General features: G+C 42.5%; 1 protein-coding gene and 1 pseudogene across 3 annotated transcripts in view; one reads left to right on the top strand and one right to left on the bottom strand.

Moving 5' to 3' along the window:
- The window catches only part of Wdpcp (WD repeat containing planar cell polarity effector), a 312,131-nt gene that overhangs the window by 45,896 nt on the left and 247,554 nt on the right, over nt 1–18,681 (bottom strand). The gene's annotated exons all lie outside the window — the stretch shown is intronic.
- LOC142832744 (small ubiquitin-related modifier 2-like) lies at nt 8,547–8,834 on the top strand (annotated as a pseudogene).

The raw sequence follows: 18,681 nt of genomic DNA, 5'->3' as shown, positions 1-18,681 counted from the left end.
CACCAGATTTCATCCCACCCAAGCCATACACAACGTCCACACCCCTCCTGTGCTCTGTCCTAGCCCTCTGTATACACATCAAACTCACGACCACAAAAAAGCCCACTTGTGCAGTCTCATCACAAAACCACAAGCAACACAAAGCCAAATCAATACCCCCTTGGTCACAAACTCATCAGTACTATAGAAAAGTTCTCCAGTGGGGATTCCCTAGATGATCCTTGGACACAGACCTTAAGCCGTAAACCTTATCAAAGAAATCAAGGAGATTAAAGAAGACAAAGAGCTACATAAAGAGAATGACCTCAAAGACAATAAACACCCAAGTTATGCTCACAATAACACAAAAATAAGCCTGAATAAAATAAAGGAAATCCTGGGTTTGAAAACTGAATTAAATAAAGAGAAACACTGAACAATTCAAGTTGAAGTCAAGATGGATTTGAAAAACTCAACAATCCAATTAGAAAACTCAGGGAAAGTTGTTCAAGTTGAATGGATTAAATAGAAGATTCAATATCAGATCTTGAAGATAAGTTAGAGGAATTATACTGCACAAGCAAAGAATACTGAAAAAAAATTAAAAACAAAGGGAAGGTACATGCAGATACTCCCGGAAATCAAGAGAAGACCAAATCTTTGAATTATAGGTATAGGTAAAGGAGAATAATCCCAGGTCAGTAGCATAGACCAGATTTTCAACGAGATTATAGAAGAAAGTTTCTCCAAACTAAGAAAAGACACACACACACGAAGCACACAAAACAACAAATATACAAGAAAAGAAACTCCTCACAGCATATCAGTTAAAGCACTAAACATACAGAGCAAAGAAAGACTACTGAAAACTCAAAAAAAAAAAAACCAAAAGTCACATATAATGGAAAACCTAGCAGAATAACAGCTGATTTCTCAATGGAAGCTTTGAAAGCCAGAAGAATCCAGAGTAGTGGTTCTCAACCTTCCTAATGCTGCAGCCCGTTAATACAGTTCCTCATGTTGTGGTGATTTCCAGGAATAAAATTATTTTTGTTGCTACTTCACAACTGTAAGTTTGCTACATAATATAAATATCTGATATGTAGGATAGCTGATAAGCAATCCCTACAAAAGGGTCGTTCGAAGGGGTGGTGACACACAGGCCTAGAGCAATACCTTCTAAGTTCTAAGAGACTATGGAAGCCAATCTAGACTACTGTACCCAGCAAAAAATAGCTGCCACAAGTGAATGAGAAAGAAAATCTCTCTATGATACAAACAAGCTAAAAGAGTTCATATCCAGCAAGCCAACCCCAAAGAGAATACTGGAAGCAATACTTTAGTCTGAAGGAATAAGCATAAGCCAAAGGACTGTAGAACCAAAGCAAATGAAGGTGTAACTACTGAGGCACAAACATGACTAAGAACACAAAAAGAACAAAATAATGAAATAGAAAAACAGTGAAATGGCTGTAATCAACACATACTTTAAAATAAAAACTTTAAATATATCAATGGTCTTAACTCTCCAATCAAAAGATAGCTAGCTGAGTGGATCAAGAAACAAAATCCATCTTCCTGTTGTCTACAAGAAATTCATCTTAACTTTAAAGCTAGGCACCTCCTTAAAGAAAAAGAATGGGAAAAGTACTCCAATCGAATGGGAGCAGGAAGCCAGCAGGCTTATTATCATAATATCTGATGACAGAGACTTTAAACTAATCAGACGAGAAGGACACTTCATTGAAATCAAGGGAACAATGAACCAGGAACAACGAACCAAGAAACACTACCCTTCTAAACATACATGTACCAAACTCTGATGCATATAATTTCATTACATTGTACTGCTAGAAGTAAAGACATATTAACACCAACCCATTACTAGTAGGTATAATGGCTAATTTTGATTATCAACTTGATTATATTTAGTATCAACTAAAAACCAAACAGTTGGGTATTCCAGTGAAGAATTCTCTCTCTCTCTCTCTCTCTCTCTCTCTCTCTCTCTCTCTCTCTCTCTCTCTCTCTCTTCTCTCTCTCTTCCTTTCTCTCTTCTCTCTTTCTTTTCCTCCTTCCCTCCCTCCTTTCCTTCTTTTCCTGTCCTGGAACTCACTATATAGACTTGAACTCACAGACAGATCCTCCTTCCCCTGTTTTCCAGATGCTGAGATCAAAGGTGTGCACCACTATACCCATTCATACGATCTTCTTGATTGGATCATCTGAGTGAGAAAACTCATCCTAAACCTGGGCCACACCTTTCGGTAGCAGACCACATAGAGGGATATGGAAAAATGAAGCTCTAGCTTTCAGCCCACTTGCCCTCACTCTTACTCACTCTTTTTTTAAAATATTTATTTATTATGTATACAATAGTCTATCTGTGTGTATGCCAAAGGCCAGAAGAGGGCACCAGACATTATTGCAGATGGTTGTGAGCCACCAGGTGGTTGCTGGGAATTGAACTCAGGACCTTTGGAAGAGCAGACAATGCTCTTAACCACTGAGCCATCTCTCCAGCCCCCATCTTACTCACTCTTACTAACAAGTGCATCTGTCTTGTGCTCAGGCTTTCATGGGCTGGCAGGAGAACCTACTTTCTTTGGGATCCCAGCACAAACTGGTGGCCAGCAACTCTCTAGAAATTCTTGGGGACTCCATCAACTGCTGAGACATCCACTCTTGAGGACTGAGCAAGTACCAGATTCTTGGCATTTCCACTGAGAGACAGCCATTATTGGACTACCTGGAAACAGCCTGTAAAGTACTCTAATCTCTCTCTGAGCCTGCCCTACCCCTCTTACACACGATGATTCCATCAGTTCTGTTTCTTTAGAGATCCATGGCTGAAGCAGTAGGGGATACCTACTTCTTCAGATAACGGGTCATTTGGACAAAAACTGGTCAGAGAAACATGATAGCATCATGCACCAAATGAACTTGATAGACATCTACAGAATGATCCACCCCATCACCAGAGAATATATATCCTACTCAGCGGCCCATGGAAGTGTTTCTAAAACAGACCACATTCTAAGACACAAGACACATATTTACCAATTAAGAAAAACTAAACTAAGTCCATGTATTCTATCTGATCGTAATGTGGTAAAACTTAAGAACTGAAGGCAGAAATATCTCTAGTAAGTATATAAACTCATGGAGAGTAAATGACTCACTTCTAAATGATGAAGGGGTCAAAGAAGAAATCAAGAAAGAAAACACTTTTGGATTAAGCAGAAATGAAAATGGAATACAAAAAACTCTGGGACACATTGGAAACAGCTCTAAATTAAAAAAAAAACAGCACAAATAAATGACCTAATGCAACTCGAAAATTTGGAAAAATGAGAACTAAATGTAGTAGACAACAAGAAATGATCATCAGGACAAAATTAATGAAATAGGAACAAAGAAAATAATATAGAGAATGGTGCCTATATCACCTGATTTCTAAGAAGATGAACAGACCTGGCAACCTGCAGGCCGCCCCAGCCAGGGGAGCAGGGAGGCTGACTGCAGATCTTCACCTCTCCCTCTCATCCCCCAATCCCATCCCCCGCCTCACCCCAGCTCTGCAGCAGACCACCCGCTGCAGTCTCCCCTTCCTCTCTGCCCCCTTCTCCAGTGGACCACACAGATCCCCCACCCCACATTTCCTTCCCTCACTCATTGGATTTGAGCTCTGTTCCATGGGAGGAAATTAATGTCTTGCACCGTAAGCCTAGCCAAAATTCCACAGCTGGAGAGGACATAGACTCTAGGGCAGTGTTCTCAACCTAGGGCCATGACCCCTTTGGGAGGTTTGAACAATCCTTTCACAGGGGGGACCTATGGTCATCAGAAAACCCAGATATTTACATTACGATTCGTAACAGTAGCAAGTTACAGTTATGAGGTAGCAACAAAATAATTTTATAGTTGGAGGTCACCACCATGAGGAACTATATGAAAGGGTCACTGAGTTAGGAAGGTTGGGAACCACTGCCCCGGGAAGTAATCTACTTCTGTTATTTTGCTAAACGATCATGTAGTCAAACTGTTTTTTAAATATTAATATTTATTCTTTGAGATTTGGGCTGTTCTCAACACTAGTCCAAAAAGCTTCTTTTTGTAGTAGGCAATTATTAATGCAGAAACACACAAGGGGTCACAACTCATAACTGATGAGACTGATTTTGAGTGTTCTGCCCCAAATGGGACAGGTGCATCAATACTCACAGCCATCCCAGGGCTCAGGGAACATCACAGAAAATGGGCAGAAGAAATGTCATAGCTGAGGGATGGCGGGAGGCCTGTGAAATGGTGCCTTTGGATATGACGTGGATATAAAACTCATGAATTAACAGAAGCTGTAGTTACCTACATAAGACTTGTACAAGATCAAACCAGTCAAAATTCCATCAAGGACGGAGGAGGTGCTCGCAAGGCCCCCCTCCTAGCTGAGGAACCACTGGCAGTTGATAGCAGCTGAGGAATGCAGTCATTTTTCTTTGGGACTGTGTCCACTGATCTATGATACAGTGGATGGTTCTACACCCATGAACATATGAGCTGCACTACCTGGACATCAGGAGATAAAGAGAAAGAGACATAAAGATGATGGGGGTGGTTCAGGGGTTGGGGAAGCTGGAGGTGAGAAATGGGGAATGGATGTGATCATAATTCATTATATTGTATGAATACTCAAAGAATATTTTTTCCAATAATTAAAAACCATGCAGATTGACTTAACACAAAATTAAAAGTCATTCACAGTGGGTAATGGAGAAAATAGATGTATGCAGCTGAGCTAGTGATGGAAGTCTGGGCTCTGAGTTTGAGAAGCTGAGACTGGAAGATGAAAAGCTTCAGATTAGCCTGGGCTGCAAACAAGAGCCCATCTCAATAAAAAACAAATAAATCAGAAGACAACAAGAAGATTTTCTGATAATGTATGTGCCGATGTGGGAGGTGTTTGGGCTTTCTAGATGGGGTCTGCTGAGTCCACTTTGTTCCTGTCCTCCCTTTGTCCATAAAGATAACCTTGAACAGATCCTGTTGACACCTCTAAGGTGCTAGGATTATGTTGATACAAATATTTTCTATGAGGACTGCTATAAAAATATTGTGGGCCAAGGGCACTGGGTGGGGTTCACGTAAGCAGTATTTTAATGGCATAACTTACACTCATTCCTGCAATGGGTAGCATTTTTGAACTTCCAAAATGATTTAAACAAACATTTGAAAAATAAAAAATCAGTATCTTAGCAACATTTTTCCCATTAAAACACAAAAAGCAAAAGAATGTATGAGAACAGGGGCTGCCAAACTGTGCTCAGGCCAGAGTCAGCTGGTTGTTTCTCCAGAGCTTGTGAGCTAAGAGCAAATTAATTGCTTCTAATGGTTGGAAAATATCAAAGGAAGAGTATTTAATGGTGTGTCAACATTACATGAAGCTAATACTAATATATATGTCCACAGAGTTTTAACGAAACGCAGCCTTGCTGTTTCCACTTACACACGTGCAGTTGAGCACACGAGAAAGTGAGCGGTCTGCACACTCAAAGTATTAGACCAGTGTTTACAGGAATTGCTGTGTTTTGCAGTACTTCCTTAACCCAGAATAGATTGGTTCATGGCAATCATACTTTCTAAATCTCTCCCAAATTTATCTTAGTTCTAGTAAAGAAATGATTGGTTTGTCCTTCAATTAGTCAACTTTTTCACTTAGCAGGTAAATTCTTGAGACCAACAATAAAATACTTGAAATAGCTTTCTTTCTCACAGCTGTCCCTGGAGTAAGGGAAGACTAACATATCATTTTGTGCTGGACCACATAATTAATGGACCAGTGCACACATTGATGGGTTTAGAGGAAAAGTGATTGAAATTTGAACCACCAGCTTTCCCTTTCTTGTTACTTCAAAACTGGTTTGCACTTTAAACATCACCGTACAGGTGTTTGTCTTTTCTCATTTGTCAGATAAAAACTTTCTCAAGACAAAGTTTCGTGGTTTGGTTCACCTCAAATATAATCCCCCAGACCCTCACGATTAAACCTACAATAAGGCTACTACGCTGTGTTCCTAAGGAGCCCCGATGGATATTTCCTTCTAAAACTAGAAGTCAGAAGTGTTTCTGTGAACAAATGCAAGGGCCGAGTGCCCGTGCAGAATGCGTGGCTGAAGGTGAGGGCCGAGCAGTTCATTCATGTACAGCAAAAGGGCGAAAACTTTTCATATCTAAGAGTTGACACGTGAACTACTGCTTTATTGAACTCTAGAACTCTATTCTATTGCAAGTACGATTTTTGTTCATGTAAAGAGGAGGGGGTAATGGAGTTATTTTAATTGACTATATTGTATCTGTACAGGTGGAATTTTTATGATCTTACACATATTTTTTAAATGAAGGGAGTTGTAATATATGCTTATGGGTTTTAAAAAAGGATAAATATCAAACTAAGGCAGAAGTTGTATAGTCGCTGTCAAAGTGCGACAGGAATAAGTATTTGTTTCTACATTCAGTAAAATTGGTTATTTCCCATTGCCTGCTTTAAATACAAATTGTTCTGTAATTCTTTATAAAATAATAAAGGCCTCCTTTGAAGTCTTTTTTGGTGTTAATACCAATTTTAATTAAGTACATAGCATGTTTTAAAATAATGATTTAAAATCTGCCACAAAAGTTAGTGAATTATCTTTTTATCGTCATCTGAAATAGCTGTTGAATATCTGATCTGAATTAATTTGGAGGCTAAGTTACCAATTATGATGCTCAACCTTGCAATATCCATGCACACAGGTACATGCATACGTGCACCTTGGAAACCCTCTTTGTATTGCTCTGTATTATAAGGGCTTGTTGCTTTTTTTTTTCCAGATGAGTGCTTTTATGAGTCAAAACATTAAGAACATTTTTCTGATTTTACCTCTAGGCATTAAGGCAAAAGAAGTACAGGTATTATAGCCTGACTTGCTTTAGACATCACTATGCTGCTCTGAATGACAGCTTATAATTTACAAGTAGGGTGTGGCTAATAAAGTCACTGAAGCAGACACAAGCATAGGTTTCCCCCTCATATACACTCCTGGCCTGTCAGTCACACTTCCCAAATGCTTTGTTGCACAGACATGCCAATAACTAAAACCACATTTTACCTGTTTTTGTGCCCAAAGGCTTTTAAAAGGCTATACAACCAAATCGGTGTTTGGAAATCCCAGCTTAAAGCGCAAGTCTTCAAGCACAGACATTTATTTCATCTAAAATAGTAAAAACTCCTTGTGTTTTCTTAAAGTAACTGACATACCATATCAAGAATGACAAAATTATAACTTAAGATTGTTAGGGCTTGGTTTTTAGATTGTGTGTCATTTCCAACATTTTCTATGCTTCTAAACAATGTGGATATAAATGACTGAAACATTTCAATGCTTAGTAATATCTATGCCTATCATACACAGGGAAAACAAACAACAAAATCTTAAGGCTATGCTGAGTACATTCTTCAGCATGCGATTCCGGATAGTGCCCTTAGTCATTCTTCCTTATAGCCTACATGTCCTCTGTGTGTTTCTGTGCTGGTGGGAATTCTGTACAAACCTTTAACTTTAAAGCATAGATTTGGGGGGTAGAAACAGGATTGCAGACACAGAGTTTGTGTACTTTTAGCAAACCATTTTCTGGTTTTAGAAAAGTGATTTCTATTATACTAGACTTCAAATGGAGAAAATAAGACCATGGGGTTGTAGAGATTTCACTACTTGTACACAATTTGATATTGGTGTACAGGGTGAGAAAGAAAGTTGAGAAACAGAACAGCGAATCTGAATAAACACAACTCCAGGCTGGATGTGAGTGACAGCTACATTGGTAACCCTGAGAGGCTGAAGGCAGGCTTCAGTTAATGGATAGTATGTGGTATCCTGGAAAATGGTCTCCAGCCTGGATCATGTTTCCTGATGACTTCTATCTCCTGGCTGGAACATTAAAAGTTCTTTGGAGTGCTTCATAATATTGAGATCTTGAACATCTTTTCCTTAGTTTGTAGGTACTGAAGGTATGTATGCTAGTGCTGAATGGTATATTTTGTTGTTTTTTTCTATATATGTAGAAATAAAATTTTTGTATGTGTAGGAATAAAATGTCGCATATTGGTCTCGGATGCAGTGACGGCGTGAAAAGGAGACTAAAGCTGACAAGATAGAAGTACCGTGGGACAGGAGGGCCGGCTCACAGAGGAGCAGCTGGGCACAGAGTCCCAGTCTTCCTTCTGCACCAAATACAGGAGATCCCCGAGTCTGTAGAGTCATGGGAGGACTTATCCCTGCATCTCTTGGGTAACTATGGGTAATCAGTGTTTTAACTGGTCATTCTTTCCTGGAGCTGCAGGACCTAACTCAGACAAGATCGGGATTTGTCAGGGTTGTGGGCACTAAAGCAGTTGTGGTCCAAGACAGTGGTGTGGAGAAGACCTTCCCCAGGTCTCACAGGATGAGCAAGAGTACACTGAGTCGGCTCCTTCAGTGCGGACCTGGTGCCTCTTTTGTGAAATGGCAGCTGAGGAGACTCCGGCATTCACCATGGATGACGAGAAACCCAAGGAAGGAGTCAAGACCGAGAACAATGACCATATTAATTTGAAGGTGGCGGGGCAGGATGGCTCTGTGGTGCAGTTTAAAATTAAGAGGCATACACCACTTAGTAAACTAGTGAAAGCCTACTGTGAATGACAGGGTTTGTCAATGAGGCAGATCAGATTCCGGTTTGATGGGCAGCCAATCAATGAAACAGACACACCTGCACAGTTGGAAATGGAGGATGAAGGTACGATTGATGTGTTCCAGCAGCAGACAGGGGGTGTCTACTAAAAGGGGAAACTGCTACTTTACTCCAGAACTTTGTTATAGACCAAGAATACATTGGCAATTAGAAAGCTGCAGTTTGGTTCCACCACATCCTGACTACTACAGTAGAGTTTTCTCTATTCTTTCATTTCCTGTCCCCATTTCCTTATTGTACATAAAGTAACTGCTGTATGTACACAAGCATATTGCGCTTTTTTCTTTTTCTTTTTTAAACTAAATGGCCAGTGTTCTGTTTTGATTGACAGCAGATGGAGGTGGTCTGGGGGAAAGCACAGTTCTGTGAAAATAACCCCTGCTCCATTAGTGGCATGCTCATCAGCTCTTATCTTTATATTCCAGGAAGTTAGTTTGCTCTCAATGTTTTAACAAAAGAACCCAACCACAAAATCCTTGCATACCTTGTTCGATTGGAAAATTTTAATGTTTTTCATTTATCATTGTAAAACCAAGGACAATTTTATAACTTTTTTGCACGTAGCTATTACATGTAGGGCAATCTGTCTTTAAGTAGGGATAAATTACTCTTGAACAAAATGATCCTAGATAGTTTTCCCTTCAAGTCAAGCGTCTTGTTGTTTAAACTTCTTGTATTTTTTTTTTAAAAAGGAGTACACTGAGTCTTCTGGTGGTTCAACCACAGGTCTAAAGAGGCAGGACACTGGTGGGCCTTCCTCTGGTCCCAAGGGACAGCTCTCGGTGCCAGGTTTCCCTTTTCATGCCAATAGCCATAGTCTCAAGGCAGTGGGCTGGAACCTCTAGGTCCCAAGGGCAGAGTAAAGAACAGTGCCAGGGTTTGGAGCCCCGATGGCCTTTATTCTTGGAGCTGCGGGACTTGGCTGGGATCTTTCTCAACTCCAACAGAGAGGCATATGCAATGGTAGAGCTTTCTGAGCTGTGAGTTGGGGAATCATGCTTACTATGGGGCAGGTATAGATGGGGGGGAAGGCTCCTGACTCTGAAGGGTAGTGGTCCTAGAGCTGCAGAAAAATTAGGGCTGTCCTCTGCTCTGTTTTGTTGGCAGACCCATGACTCCTGGTGGCATCCAAGTGCCAGATGCTGGGCCATTAAGGCAGGATGGTACCTGTCAGTGGCTGTGGAAGCAGCTTGTATAGCTCCATGTGTGTTCTTCATTAGAAATAGTGGATGCACTTAAGCAGGCACTGTGGAATTCTCCTGCCTTTAGGCATGCCAGTCAACTGCTAGGCTGGGTTACTTGTACATCCCCTGTCTTTCTCCCTCTGTGTACTCACCAACCCCATCCAGAGAGCCTGGGTTAACAAACTGCTTTCTTCTTTTCTCTGATGCCTTTCCAATCTCTCTGCTGTTTAGACTTCATGTTACCTCCTTGCTGGCAGATTTGTCTGTGGTCGCTCCTGGAAATGGCATTTTTCCCCTTCTTATCCAGCCATTTCTGCACATTCATAAGCCACCTCTATTTGGACACTTTGGCTTCTATCTTTCAGTGATTTAAAAGGCATTGTGTAAGTAGATTTTACCTTTGGATGTTTTTGGATTCTGGAATAGTCACATATAAATGAGAAGATGAAACTGCAATCTAAACAAAGCTTAACTTTTATATTCTATATATACCTTACTCATATAGGTGGGAAAGCAAGGTTTTCAGTTGTTTTTTTTTTTACAGGTCTCTCTATGTACCCCTGGCTGTCTTGGAACTTACTATATAAAAAAAAGCTGGTCTTAGACTCACAAGAGATCCACCTGCTTCTGTCTCCCCGGAACTGGGATTAAAGGTGTGCACTACCACACCCAGCTTGTTATTTTTTAAGATGGGGTCTCACTATGTTGCATATGCTGAACTGGAATTCATGACCACCCCAGCTTCCCCTGTAAGTGGTATGACAGGATGGAGCCTGTGCACTCGCCACACACAGCTGGATGTGGCATCTCCTAGTAATGGAATCCTGCTAATACTTTAGAGCATTTCAGACTCCTGGGTTAGGGGTGCATAGCCTGTTCAAAACAGGGTGAGATAAAATCCACATAACAAAGGATTCAAGCCATTAAGAAGTGAATAATATATTTTAGAGATCAGACCTTTGTCAGTTGCGGGGTTGGTGAAAATCTTCTCCCAGTAAGTGGGTTGCCTTTTTGTCTTAGTGACAGTGTCCTTTGCTTTACAGAAGCTTCTCAGCCTCAGGAGGTCCCATTTATTCAATGATGCCCTTAGTGTCTGTGCTGCTGGGGTTATACGTAGGAAGTGGTCTCCTGTGCCCATGTGCTGTAGAGTACTTCCCACTTCCTCTTCTATCCGGTTCAGTGTGTTTGGACTGATATTGAGGTCTTTAATCCATTTGGACTTGAGTTTTGTGCATGGTGATAGATCCAATTATACAATGGGGCACTGAGCTGAACAGAGAATTCTCAACAGAAGAACTTCAAATGGCCAAAAGACACTTAAGGTCATGCTCAACTTCCCTAGAGATCAGGGAAATGCAAATCAAGACAACTCTAAGATACCATCTTACACCTGTCAGAATGGCTAAAATCAAAAACACCAATGATAGCCTTTGCTGGAGAGGTTGTGGAGAAAGGGGGACACTCACCCATTGCTGGTGGGAATGCAAACTTGTGCAACCACTCTGGAAAGCAGTGTTTCGGTTTCTCAGGAAATTCGGAATCAACCTACCCCTGGATCCAGCAATACCACTCTTGGGAATATACCCAAGAGAGGCCCTATCATACAACAAAAGTATATGTTCAACTATGTTCATGGCAGCATTGTTTGTAATAGCCAGAACCTGGAAACAACCTAGATGCCCTTCAACGGAAGAATGGATGAAGAAAGTATGGAATATATACATATTAGAGTATTACTCAGCAGTAAAAAACAAGGACTTCTTGAATTTTGCATACAAATGGATGGAAATAGAAAACACTATCCTGAGTGAGGTAAGCCAGACCCAAAAAGAGGAACATGGGATGTACTCACTCATATTTGGTTTCTAGCCATAAATAAAGGACAATGAGCTTATAATGCATGTTCCTAGAGAAGCTAAGTAAGAAGGTGAACCCAAAGACAAACACATAGTCATCCTCATGAATATTAACCTTCATCAGGTGATGAAAGGAGACAGAGACAGAGGAGCACGGGACAGAAATCTCAAGGTCCAAATCAGGAGCAGAAGGAGATGGAGCACAAGCAAGGACCTCAGGACTGCGAGGGGTGCACCCACACACTGAGACAATGGGGATGTTCTATCGGGAACTCACCAAGGCCAGCTGGCCTGGGTCTGAAAAAGCATGGGATAAATCCGGACTAGCTGAACATAGCGGACAATGAGGAATACTGAGAACTCAGGAACAATCGCAGTGGGTTTTTGATCCTACTGCACGTACTGGCTTTGGGGGAGCCTAGGCAGTTTGGATGCTCACCTTTGGAGACCTGGATAGAGGTGGGCGGTCCTTGGGCTTCCCACAGGTCAGGGAACCCAGATTGCTCTTCGAGCAGATGAGGGAGGGTGACTTGATCAGGGGAGGGGGAGGGAAATGGGAGGCGGATAAGGGGGGAAGGCAGAAATCCTTAATAAATAAATAAATAAATAAAAAGAAGTGAATAATACTTCACTAGTTTGTTGTATCTGGGTCAGTGATACTGCCTGTCATTATAGATTCTGCAGCTCTTCACTGCTTCTGAAGAACAGTCCCTGAGTACAGTTCAAGGGAGCGGTGGCCTGGGCAGTATGGTGGTTCCTATTCGACTGTCAACTGGAAGGGATCTCGAATCACTTTGAAGACAAGTTCCTGGGCTTCTAGCTGAGGTGAATGGGGCAGGAAGGCCCACCCTAACCCAGGCTAAGGAAGGAGGAAGCAGGCGGAGCTCTCACCACACGCAGTGTGCCCAGCTGCCTCGACCGTGCCTCAAACCGTGAGCCAAAATACATTCTCCCCCAAGGTGCTGTGGTCAGGAAAAGGAATACCGCAGTAAGCAGACTGCTGTCCAGTGCTGTTGTGGTTTAACAGGCAGTAGGTGACACCCAGCAGTGGCACAGCAGTGGCTCATTTCTGCAGTGGACTGACACTTACACGTGGTTTATGAAAACAGAAAACACGAAAGAATTCCAAGCCGCCAAGAAAAGGCACCATAAGTGACTGCAACAGAACAGGCCTATGGTCATTATCATGTAGGCACACACTTCTGTGAGACCTGAAGGGACACGGAAACAACGTGACTCGGTACAGCAAACCCTGACAGCAAAATCACATGCCCAGTCCCTCAAAGCCACCCACACTGAAGCAACCCCAACAAGAGCCCAAGTGCTGTTGTGTGTGCAGGTACGTGTCTGCGTTTTCATAAGAGAAAGACTGTGCCATGGAGAAGATTCTTTCTATTTGGACTCCTAATTTTATGTGTAGGGAAAAGACCGTAGCGAGTTTTCTTCTCAAGTCCCAATGTAGCTGCAACATTATTTACTATAGACTCTCACACGTCCAGAAAAGACAGGACAGTTAAGTATTTGTGAAGTCCAGTATTGACTTTAATACCCACCTAACAAAGCTTATCTCAAGTAAAAATATAAATCAAATCAAGAACACTGCAGTCAACGGATCTGGGAAGATGCAGAGCTAAGTTCCTGCAGCAGAGCAATGTGGGTGTCTGGTGTGAATTCCCTCCAGGCTCCTGCCTGCTGATTAGTACACAGGGGGATAAGGACTCATGTTCAATTCTGCACACTTGTAAATCCGTTTTAATCTGAATATTAAAAGTCTTAAGCTAATGCATCCTCTGTAATCCTAAGTTTCATATTTACTGTTTTAGATACCTTACATTTGGGTTTCATTATGACTCTAATTGTTGAATTTGAGTTGTGTATGGGCAGGACACATGGAAGCTCTTTCCTTCCATCATGGGTTCCAGCAACTGAGCTGAGGTTGTCAGCGTTCACCCACTCAGCCAGCAACCAGCCCCTTAGGATGCTGTTTCCATGCATGTACACTTTGTACTCTGCTCATATCCATGCTTCCCCTGCTACTTTCTCCTGTCTGTCCTTCCCCCTCCTGCGTTTCCCTGAGTGCAGCCTCGTTCACTGACTGATGGTCCTCCTATCAGGCTACGGACGATAGGATGCTGTACTCCTTATGGCTGAGATTCCACTGCACACACTCACACTCCTTTTCTTTACTGACTCATCGCTGGCTCCTCACTTGACTGCTGTGAACACGGCACTATGAACAGCTGTGTAAGCAGGCTGCCCTCTGTACGGTGATTCCAGCTCCTCCTATGGATCAGGAGTGGTATATATAACCAGATCAAAGTGGTAGCTGAGGTTTTTGAAGAACCTCCATACTGCCTTCCAAACCAGCAGAACTAATTTACACCGCCATCACCGTTGTACGGGGTTCTGTCCCCCAGAATCCTCACTAGCACTGGCTATTAGTTAATAGTCACCACCTAAGGAGAGTCTACATAGATTCAACGCTCCCTTGCTGACTAAAGTCATGTTGTTGTTTTTCCATGTATCTGCTTGCTATCTGTCTTCTGAGAACTCTCTGTTCAATTCATTTGCCCATTTGTTGATTGGATAATTTAGAACCTAGGGTGTTTAGGCTTTTTAGTTTGTTGGAGAGTCTAAATATTAATTCCCAGGTAGATGCATAGATGGACGATACTTTCTACGTCTTTATAGGCTGGCTCTTCACTTGTTCCTTTGTTGTCCAGCCTGTTTATTTTGTACTACCCTATTGTTCCTGCATGGAACTTTTTCACTATGCTCATACCCAATGCCCCACTTCATAGCTGACTCTCCTGGCCTCCTCCTTGCCCACACGAGGTGACAGGGTGTTCTCAGGTGTATGATGTTCCCCAACATAGCTTAGCCTTAAACAGTAGGTTGCCCCCTCAACCAAGATGCTGCCTGGCTAGAGCATAGTAAGATATTGGAAGTGACAAAATGGATGTTTTTTTGGGTCATTTTTTTCTCTAATGCTGGTCTACCATAAAGTATGCCACTATCAAGGCTTGTGAAAACTGTGGGCTTTTCTTAACGCTAGGACTGCTCGCCTCCTGGATGAGGCTGAGGCCACGACTCCCTGGGGGAACTGGAGCTGGAGCCATGGGCCCTTCCTGCTATTTGCTACATTGGCTTTCTGTTTCTTTATGCCTTCCAGTTGTCTGGTCCTCTTTTGTGATTCATGGTGTTTCTCCTCTATCTCTTTCCTCTTTATTCTTTTTTTTCTTCCTTGAGATAAATTCTACTCTTACTCTGATTTTTTAGTATTTACACAGTGACATGGAGGCATCTTTTCACCTCCCCATCTTACCCAAGAACCTTTTATTTCTTGTATTTCAGCTGCCTTTTAATCTCCAAATCTGTCAATCTAGACATAAGAAGTAAAAGAGTTGGTACAGTCTCATGGCAGAGACACAGAACGCTTAAGAATGGTGTGCATGCTTTGTCCCAAGACAGAAAACTCTAGAACTAAGCTGGAGGCAGCCTCCCTGCTGGGGAAGAACTGTCATTGACAGCTCCACGCAGTTGTGGACCCTGGGTGCTACACTACTAGCAAGTCAACAGTATTGGCACATCCGTGGCAGGCCTGTTACGTGGGCAACTAGCCACTTTCCTGATTGAATTTGAGGCCTGCTTCATGGGAAAAAACTCACATCTGGAACTATAGTCAAAAGCTCACAGCTGTTGAGTTCATGAACTTAGCTGGGAGGAAGCTACTGCTTCGCTAAATAGATTTGATGTGTCTATTAAACTGCCCTCTGGAGATTTTTTGCTTATGACCATAGATTAGCGCTACTGACAGCTGTTGTCAGAGAGATTCTTTTCGCAGTGGTTCGTGTTTACTGCGGAGACTTGCTGAGAGCAACTGAGTGCTGAAAGCTGAGTCCTATATCAGATACCTCCCTTTCCAAGGCTCAGGGAGCATCATGGAGGAGGGCACAAACAGAACGTGGAGCTGAAGGAAGAGGTGGAATGTAGAGAATGCTTCCATCCAGGCATGGCGTGATTACTGCATTCTTCAACTCCAGGGAGCTGTGATTATCAGCAAACGACCTGTGTGAGATTGGCCCAGCCACAACTACCACAGACAGAGGAGTGGATCATGAGGCCCCAATCCTCCCCGAGGATATAAATGCAGTTAATGATCACTAGGGAGAGACATTTTCATCAGCGGTAGCCATTGGTAAAGAACCCATGCTCCTGCAAAGACCCCCTTAAAGAGGAGGGCCAGCACTCTAGCAGGCTATACTTTGATCAGGATGTCAATCACCTACCCAGACCCTTTGTTGAAAGCCCATGCTTCGAGAATGGAGTTTCTGATGATGGAACACTGTAGAAGCTTTAGGAAACCGAGTGGCAGAGAAGAAAGAGCAGCGGCTAAAGTGACTGATGTGCAGACATAAAAGCAGGGCACAGCAACCTGTCTGTGAACCTGAGCTGGGCAACAGGAAGTGGGGGAAGGCAATCCCCTATGGCTTCCTAGCCAGCCAGTCTAGCCACCAAGCTCTAGGTTCAGTGACGAAATCTTGTCTCAAATAAGGGTGAGAGCCACAGGGGGAACCCCCCTAAAATTGATACCCACATTTGTGTGTGTGTGTGCCTGACGCATGCATGCATGCAGACATGCACACACACGCACTGTGTGTGTGTGTGTGTGTGTGTGTGTAAGAAAAGGTAGTTGTAGTAGTTGAAGGAAACATAAAACATAATTTTGTCACTTAAACTGGTAGCCAACAAAGCAATCTGTGAACGCTGATGACTTGAATCTGCTAGAGAACACTGTGAATCCCAACCTTTGTTCTAGCTACCAGACAGTTCACTCTTTTCTGAGTAAACCTTAAAGTAATTATTACTGGACCTTCAGCTTGTGCGCCAGGGGTGCCTGTGCTCCCCTGGATCTCGCCCGGCCTGCCCCGTTTTTCCTTTTGTCCCCGGATAGTTGGGCTACCAGGCGGCCCTGTTTTGGTGCTGAGGAATTCCATCTGGACGGGTGAGTGTGTGCTATCCAGGGGCGGATTGTCCCGGAAGAGAGCACAAACCCCCCTCCCCCAGCTCCTTCTGCAGGGCTGTCTTTCTTACCCCCCCCCCTCCATGCCTGCGTTTTCTGCTAGGTCCTTTGCTCAGGAACAGTTTTCTGCTCCTACACTAAGGCTACCCACCCAGAGCGGTGAGTGCCTGCCTACCAGGCAGACCTCAAGGACCCCCCGAAAAGGAGGACGCGCACCTTCAGCTTTTGTGGCAGGGTGTCCTGTGTTCTACTCGTCCCCGCCCTGCCGCCCCCCCCCAAGTTCTCCCTTTTGTCCGCGGGTCATTGGACTACCAGGCGTCTATGTTTCAGTGCTGAGGAGTTCCATCTGGACGGGACGGTTCCTGCTTCTACACTGAAGAGATACACCCAGAGAGTCAGTCACAGCAAAGACTGGACCAAGACACCAGGCCTCTCCTGGCTCCATTTGAAGGAAGAGATGGGAAGGCGCCAATGCAAGAATTCTTCTAACAACCTGAAAGGCAACATGACATCACCAGAATCCAGGGATCCCGAATTAAGAAGAATTGTACACCCTACTCTAGAAGAATTAGAAGAAATTGACTCAAAAGTGAATTATATGAAAATAATAGAAGACCTTAAACAGGAGGTGAAAAACTGCCATAAACAATTAGAGATCACAAACAAAAAGGTAGAGGAAATGAATAAATCGCTCAAAGATACCCAAGAAAACCAAGGGAAACAAGAAAAAGCAATCAAACAGGTAAGAGAAGCGGTTCAAGACTTGAAGAATGAAATGGAAGTAATGAAGAAAACACAAACCGAGGGAAGGATGGAGATGGAAATCTGGGTAAACGAACAGGAACTACAGAGACAAGTACTACCAACAGATTACAAGAGATAGAAGAAAGAATGTCAGACACTGAAGATAACATAGAGAAAATAAACACACTGATCAAAGAAAACAGCAAAACCAACAAATTCTCATCACAAAACATTCAGGAAATCTGGGACACAATAAAAAAAACCAAACCTAAGAATAATTGGGATAGAAGAAGGAGAAGAAATACAGCTCAACGGTCCAGAAAATATATTTAATAAAATTATAGAAGAGAACTTCCCCAACCTAAAGAAAGATATTCCTTTGAAGGTTCAAGAAGCATACAGAACACCGAATAGACTGGACCAAAAAAAAAACCATCTCCTCGCCATATAATAATCAAAACACAAAACATACAGAATAAAGAAAGAATATTAAGAGCTACAAAGGAAAAAGACCAAGTTACTTATAAAGGTAAACCTATCAGACTTACACCTGATTTATCTATGGAAACAATGAAAGCCAGAAGGGCCTGGATAGATGTACTGCAGAAACTAAGAGACCATGGATGCAAGCCCAGACTACTATACCCAGCCAAGCTTTCGTTCACTATAAATGGAGAAAACAAAATTTTTCAGGATAAAAACAAATTTAAACAATACGTAGCCACAATTCCAGCCTTACAGAAAGTAATAGAAGGAAAATCACAAACCAAGGAGTCCAACAATGACTATAATAACTCAAACATCTAGAGATCCTTCACCAGCACAACTCAAAGGAGGGAAACACACAAACTACTACTAAAAAAGTGACCGGAGTTAACCACTGGTCATTAATATCACTTAATGTCAATGGACTCAACTCACCTATAAAAAGGCACAGGCTAAGAGATTGGATACGAAAACAGGATCCAACATTCTGCTGTTTACAAGAAACACACCTTAACCACAGACAGGCACCTACTCAGAGTAAAGGGATGGGAAAAGGTTTATCAAGCAAATGGACCTAAGAAACAAGCAGGTGTGGCCACACTAATTTCTAACAAAGTTGACTTCAAACTTAAATCAATCAGAA

Source organism: Microtus pennsylvanicus, chromosome 12 (assembly GCF_037038515.1).
Source record: "Microtus pennsylvanicus isolate mMicPen1 chromosome 12, mMicPen1.hap1, whole genome shotgun sequence".
Classification (NCBI taxonomy): Eukaryota; Metazoa; Chordata; class Mammalia; order Rodentia; family Cricetidae; genus Microtus; species Microtus pennsylvanicus.
Note: the sequence above shows the minus strand (reverse complement) of the source record. Positions and strands in the feature narration are given on the sequence as shown.